At 38.9% G+C, this 6,235-nt stretch overlaps 1 non-coding gene across 1 annotated transcript; it reads right to left on the bottom strand.

The window, feature by feature from the left end:
* Nucleotides 1-1,089: 1,089 nt before the first annotated feature.
* Nucleotides 1,090-1,196, bottom strand: LOC118619529. Its single transcript, XR_004957288.1, has one exon. It is a non-coding gene; the product is annotated as a U6 spliceosomal RNA (small nuclear RNA).
* Nucleotides 1,197-6,235: the final 5,039 nt, after the last annotated feature.

The following is a 6,235-nucleotide window of genomic DNA, read 5'->3' as shown; positions in this document are numbered from 1 at the left end:
GAAGAATAGGTAACTGAGAAGCAATAAAACACTTGTGAGCAAAAGTCCCTGAACTGGTGTTGATCTTGAGGAAGGCTAGTGATGGTAGGTGAGGAAATGTAAGGCAAGAATGCAGAAATGGGGTACCTGGTATGTGATAAAGACTTAAAGGGGAGATTTTTTGCTTTCTCCACATGTTATAAGGTGAGGATGCCTTAATCAGAGGTGATATAACAGTCACTCTATGTGACACTATTGATACTAAATAGAGCAATGCTAATTTTGACTTTTCAGTGTACATAATCAAGGGGCCCTTTCAATACCTTTGGCTATTCAATTGCTAATCAGGTTGCCTTTGCCTAGATGGTTGGAATAAATGTGTTCCTACAGCCCTGCACCCCATTTCAGTAACTGTTTGTAAATGACTTGTTTACCAGGAGTCCTGGAGAGAGCTTTTCATTGAATGTAGCCGGTACAGGCGGCGAAGGCTTTACATCCCACCTGACAATCCTCAAGCTATCCAGAGCAGCCTGGTGCAGAGAAATGATAATCAAGTTGATTGAATCATTATGACTGAGCTCCTTTTCAGCAGCTTTGATTTATTCTTTTGAGAATTACAAAATGGGCAATACCACAGAAAAAAGAGTGCCAGTATGATCTATGCTTTGAGATGCTGTTCCAAATAGTAGTGAGTTCCTGGAATTATTAACTCTCTAAAGCCCTGTGCCACCCTCCCTAAGCTTAGGAGCCTAGATGATTGACATTAAGGATGAAGTCTGGGATTACAGAAAAGTGCTCTGGCTCTTGTGGGAATGAAACCCTGACCTTTGTCTCAGTAGCAGCAGGCTTTAAGTAGCAGAGCCCAGTGTCATGCCTGACCCATGATAATTTCTTATATGATGACAATGTAATAAATATTTTTTGAATGAAGCTTTCTTAAAGCCATATGCCTCTTTATTATTATTATTTTTAATCCTCACCTGAGGACATTTTTGCATTTATCTTCAGATGGAGAGGGAAGAAGAGAGAGAGAAACATCGATGTGGGAGAGACACATTGACTGGTTTCCACCCACATGACACCACCAGGGCCAGGGACAAACTGCAACCGAAAAATATGGAACGCTTCACAAATTTGCATGTCATCCTTGCGCAGGGGCCCTGCTAATCTTCTCTGTATCGTTCCAAGTTTAGTATATGTGCTGCCCAAGTGAGTGCCCATATGCCTCTTCAAAATGAGTTCACCAACCTGTCCTGGAAACTCTTCAGTTTGGGGCAAACTGGGATGGTTGGTTCTCCTCCTTAAAGGCACCTCCCTAGGATCCACTATGATTCTTTGTTTGTTCAGTGGCCTGAATTTCTTGTTACATCAATTTTCTATTGTTAGTTACCTCCATTATCAGAATGGCCCCAGGGCACACATTTAACTGCAGGGAGGGGTAGGAGTGGAGTGGGGCGGGGCGGGGTGGTAAGTGATAAAGAGAGCAGGAAGATTAACGTCATAGGACTGTAGGGCTTCTTTCATTTACACTATAAATATTGTATGAAGTGCGGATGTAACTTTTACTGCAGCATGACGTGGGATTTGGCTGTTTTTATGGCTCATGGTTAAAGTCAGAAACAAGTCTCTGATTAGATTATTCTTTTCCCCCAGCAGACCCCTGCCCTTCACTTTTCCAAGAATCCTATCTTATTTATGCAATCAATCTAACTCAAACACCAGAATGTAGATCACAACCTAGAAAATGTATAAAAAGAAATATTCTGTTTGTTTTTTTACCCAAAATTATTTATAATCTAAGCTATTGACTTTGATAAGCACTGCAGGGAAAAGAAAGAGTTGAGACTTGCAAATTCTGTCTCTTTAAAAAGTATTATTATCTACATGTGGTAAAATCCATTGATGCTCTGTTGCGGTTGCATAAGAAAATGGATGGATTTTTAATGACTTCATTTTGTTGCTATTGCAAATAGCTAAATATAGTTGGCTAAAAAGCAAATTGAGCTTTATGGAACAGAATTCAATCTATTGGTTTTCTCCTTCTGGTCTATCCTAGTCAGTAATTTAATTATTTGTGGAACTTTTAAACTCAATTGATTCTCATGGAATTTATCCAAATTAGAGTGTGTTTGGTGTTACATTTATTTTATCTTTTGGTACTGGGTTAGCAATTAGCAACTTGGCCTTATTTAATCATAAAGAACTAACTCTATCAGAAATGTCTGTGTTGAGTGTTTAATGTCTTTAAATATATCCATTTTTAATATTCAAAATATTTAGCCTGCCTGTTATGTGGAAATGCAGTAGAACCCTTGGGTTCAAATTGGGGCACTCTTTTGGGGTCTTTTTAGCCCTTTATATGAATTTATTAAGTGGAAATTTAAAAATTCAACTGTGATGAGTAGGACTAAACATTTAAAGGATCCAATATATATAACATAGAGGGTGAACACTCATAAATCAGCAAGTCTGATGTTAAAAATAGATCTAAAATATTCTCTAGCTATTAGATGCCATCTACTGGTTGTAATTACTGTTGGACACAACTGGCCATGCAGAGGGGGAATGGTCAGGATCCTATCACTAAAATTCAAACAGTGTTTTATGGTGTTCACAGAGTCATTTTGTGCAAACCAATCACTAGATAAGCATAGGTACATTTTTAAAATCAGAGTCCATTTAGAAAAAAGCTGCTGTGAACTTAACAGCTTGCTTAGATTTTAACTCATATATGTAAATTATGGTTTCCCAGGAATATCTGTGTGGTTGGACCATCTGACTGCTATGGATTCTACAAACTACCTTCTTTCTAGATGAAGTATCATGTACAGGCATCTGGATATAGTTTTTTGTCATGGTACCTTAGTATATTTTGCAAAAACCAGTCAGATCCTAACTGTTCTTCATATAGATTGTGGCAGTGTGCCTACTAAGATGGCTTCTGTGCCATTGATTAACACACACTAGCTCCATCTGCATTTCTATATTTAATAATGATTAGTACTTGTAACTAGTATAAAGAAAGTCAAATATACATGCACTTCACGTCTGTAAATTCTAGCATTGGAGTATGGAGCCTATACTTATGCTCTAGGTAAGAATAAAAAAGTGCATTATGAATAAGAGTTAAAGTTTCCTGAGTATCTTAAATTAGAGGGAAAACTACATATAGCAAATTCTGCTAATGTTTTAAGACAAGAGGTTGTTAAACTACAGCCTGCAAACAAAATCCAACCCTGACCTGCTTTCGTAAATAAATTGTATTGGAACATGTCCGTGCCCATTTGTTTATACATTGCCTAAGGCTCCTTGTGCCCTGCAAGGCAGAACTGAGTCATTGAGACAGACACTGTATAGCCCCCAAGCCCTAAAATATTTACTGATGGGTTTTTGACATAACATTTGCCTACTCCTGTTCTAGAAATGTAGATTCTTTATTTCATTAAGGCTAGATTTTGCTTCAAGTTCTAGATCAGCATCTTTGCCTCAGTCAGCATAAACGCTGCAACAGCCATAGCTTGCCCTGCAAGTGACCAGTCCACCAAGAAAAGACCATTGCCTCTGCCCTTTTCAGTTTGCACAGACAGCCTCCTGGTTGGGAAACCCAGGCTGGCCTGCCCTTGGGCTCCCAGTGGACTCCATGGTGCCCTCTACGGCATAGTGAAGGGGGCTTTGTTCCTGAACAGGGCAGAGGGGCCTTCTCTTTCACCTTGTGGTTTCTACCTGCTGAAATACATGTAGGAACAGTAATAAAATTAAACTTAATGTTTACTGAACTGGAACTTCCAGAGAGGCTACCAAGGCCCATGTTTGCAATAAGTTGGTGAGGTGTCAGTAGCTTTGATTTGTGCATAGTGTGATCACTTACCAAAAACTTCACATGGTCCAAGGATAGGAGGATCCAAAAAGGGAAGAAGTCAGAAATATATGAAATGCAAAAACCCATCTGTCTTAATATATTTTTTTTAAAAAAAGGTAAAGTAAAAGAAAAGAAAGGCAAATAAGCCAATTAATAAGAATTTGGTAAAGTGATATTTTCATATACTATTGTAATGTGGAAGAAGTTAAGGAAACCCCTAAAGGTCATTTTTCAAATGCCACATTTATTGATATACTCGAGACCCTTCTTTTTGTTAAAATTTCTTATGTTGGTGCTAACAATGGAAAAACCACAGAATTTATATCATTTATTTCTAGGTACTTTTAGAGGCATTATCATTTATCCTCAAAAATGTTCTATGGTAAAGAGAGAGAGTTATTATTTATTTCCAATGTCAGGGGGGTGGAGGAGAAGATTCAGAACAGAATGCTTAAGAACTGAACTGGGAGTTCGGATGACAGCTATTAACTGGCTGCGTGACATTGGGGTAAGTTATCTCTTGGGGTGAAAATTCTCTAAGCATCAAGTTCTCTCAGCTGTAAAATGAAGACAAAACTGAGCTCGCAAACTGTCGGAAGGATCACATGAGATGATGTGTGTACACCTCCAGTTCAGCGAGCTCAGCAAACATGAGCCATGGGCTGGGTCACTGCGTGTGCAGGCCCGAGGCTGCTGTCCTTCGGAAGGCTTGCTTGCAAGGTGGCCTCCCGGCTCATAGCTGGGAACTTGACTGGTAAACAGTTTCTGACAATGATATAAAACTTCTGAACTGACAAGAGTGGCTCACTATGCCTCAGTTGTTTGTACGAGTATGTGATTTTGTGTGGATCACCTGCTTTCCTTCTGGGAGTCTGGAATTTTGGTTTGTATTAAGCAGAGGGTATCCACGTGACCAGCTCCCAGCAAAAACCTTAGACTTTCCTAAAGAGCACTTTGCATTCTCTAACCTTCCTGGGCAGAAACAGTACACACTTGTTGCTGGAGAAGGGAACATGCTCAAGTGTGCCCCCTCAAGGGAGGACAAAGGGTGAGAGCCTGCGCAGGGGTTCCTCCTGACTCTACTGTCTTTTAACAACTGGTTGTATATCTTGGCTACAAATCATCTTAGCCCTAAATAAAACTATATGCTGATTTCCTGTGTCCTTCTAGTGACTCTCTAAACGTGGGGGTGGTCTTAGAAACCCCTGACACACTCTATATAGTTTCTTTATATTTTAATGATAATTTGATTAGGCTAGCCCAGTAGTTCCTAACCGTGGCTATAATCATGAAATTAGAATTACCTGGGAAATTACACATGCACACACACACATGCCTCTCCAGGAGTTCTGCCTTAGAACAACTAAATTAGGACTTCAGTTGTGTAAGCCCCAGGTGCATTCCTTTTGGTTCTGACATTTACACTTGGTTCCTTTAACAGTTTCTAAGACTTTGTAGTAGTCTTTCTCTTTAGGTATGTTGTTAACCTTTTCCACTAGATCACTGGGCATCATTTTTTCTTTTTAATTTTATTTTGAAATCATTTTAGACATTCAGACAAGTTCAGAGAACAACACAGAGAGAACCTGCAAACCCTTCAGCCTGCTTCCTCTCATGTTCCCATTGCACAAAACCACAGTATGAGCAAAACCATAATGTCAACATTGGCATGTACCTGTTAGCTAAACTAGAGACTTTCTGTGGATATCACCAGATTTTCCAGGAATCATTTTTTTTTTTCTGTTTCACAATCCAATCTAGGATTTCACCTTGTGTTTAACTGTCATGTCCCTTAGTCTCACCACCCTGTGACGTTCCTCAGCCTTCCTTTGTTTTTCAAGATCTTGACACTTTTGAAGATTATGGGGTTTTGTAAATAGTCCCTCAATTTGGGTTTGTCAGATTTTGTCTCATTAGATTGACATTCTGCCTTTTTAGCAAACACTACAGAAGTGATGAGCTTTTCGCAGCATGTTATAACAGGGGGTACATAATGTTGATATGCTTTACATTGCTGGTGATGTTAACCTTGATCACTTGGTAAAGGAGGTGTCTTCTGGGTTTCTCCACTTTGAAGTTATTATTCTTCCCTTTGTAGTTAATAAACACTTTGGTGAGAAACACTGAGACTATGCAAATATCCTACTTTTCCTCAAACACTTATGTGCTAATTTTAGCGACCAGCGTGAATCTTCCCTGCAACGATACTAGCTGTGGTTTTCTGGGCATAATTTTATATTTCTCTTATTTTTCTACATTTATGAATTGGAATTCTGTAAAAAAGAGCTGCATCTTCTTCCCCATTTATTTATTTCATTATTTATTATGTCAGTATGGATTCATGAGTGTTTATTTTGTTCTATGGGTTATAACCAAGTACTATCTTTTTTTTCCCCT

Source organism: Molossus molossus, unplaced genomic scaffold (assembly GCF_014108415.1).
Source record: "Molossus molossus isolate mMolMol1 unplaced genomic scaffold, mMolMol1.p scaffold_m16_p_6, whole genome shotgun sequence".
Classification (NCBI taxonomy): domain Eukaryota; kingdom Metazoa; phylum Chordata; class Mammalia; order Chiroptera; family Molossidae; genus Molossus; species Molossus molossus.
Note: the sequence above shows the minus strand (reverse complement) of the source record. Positions and strands in the feature narration are given on the sequence as shown.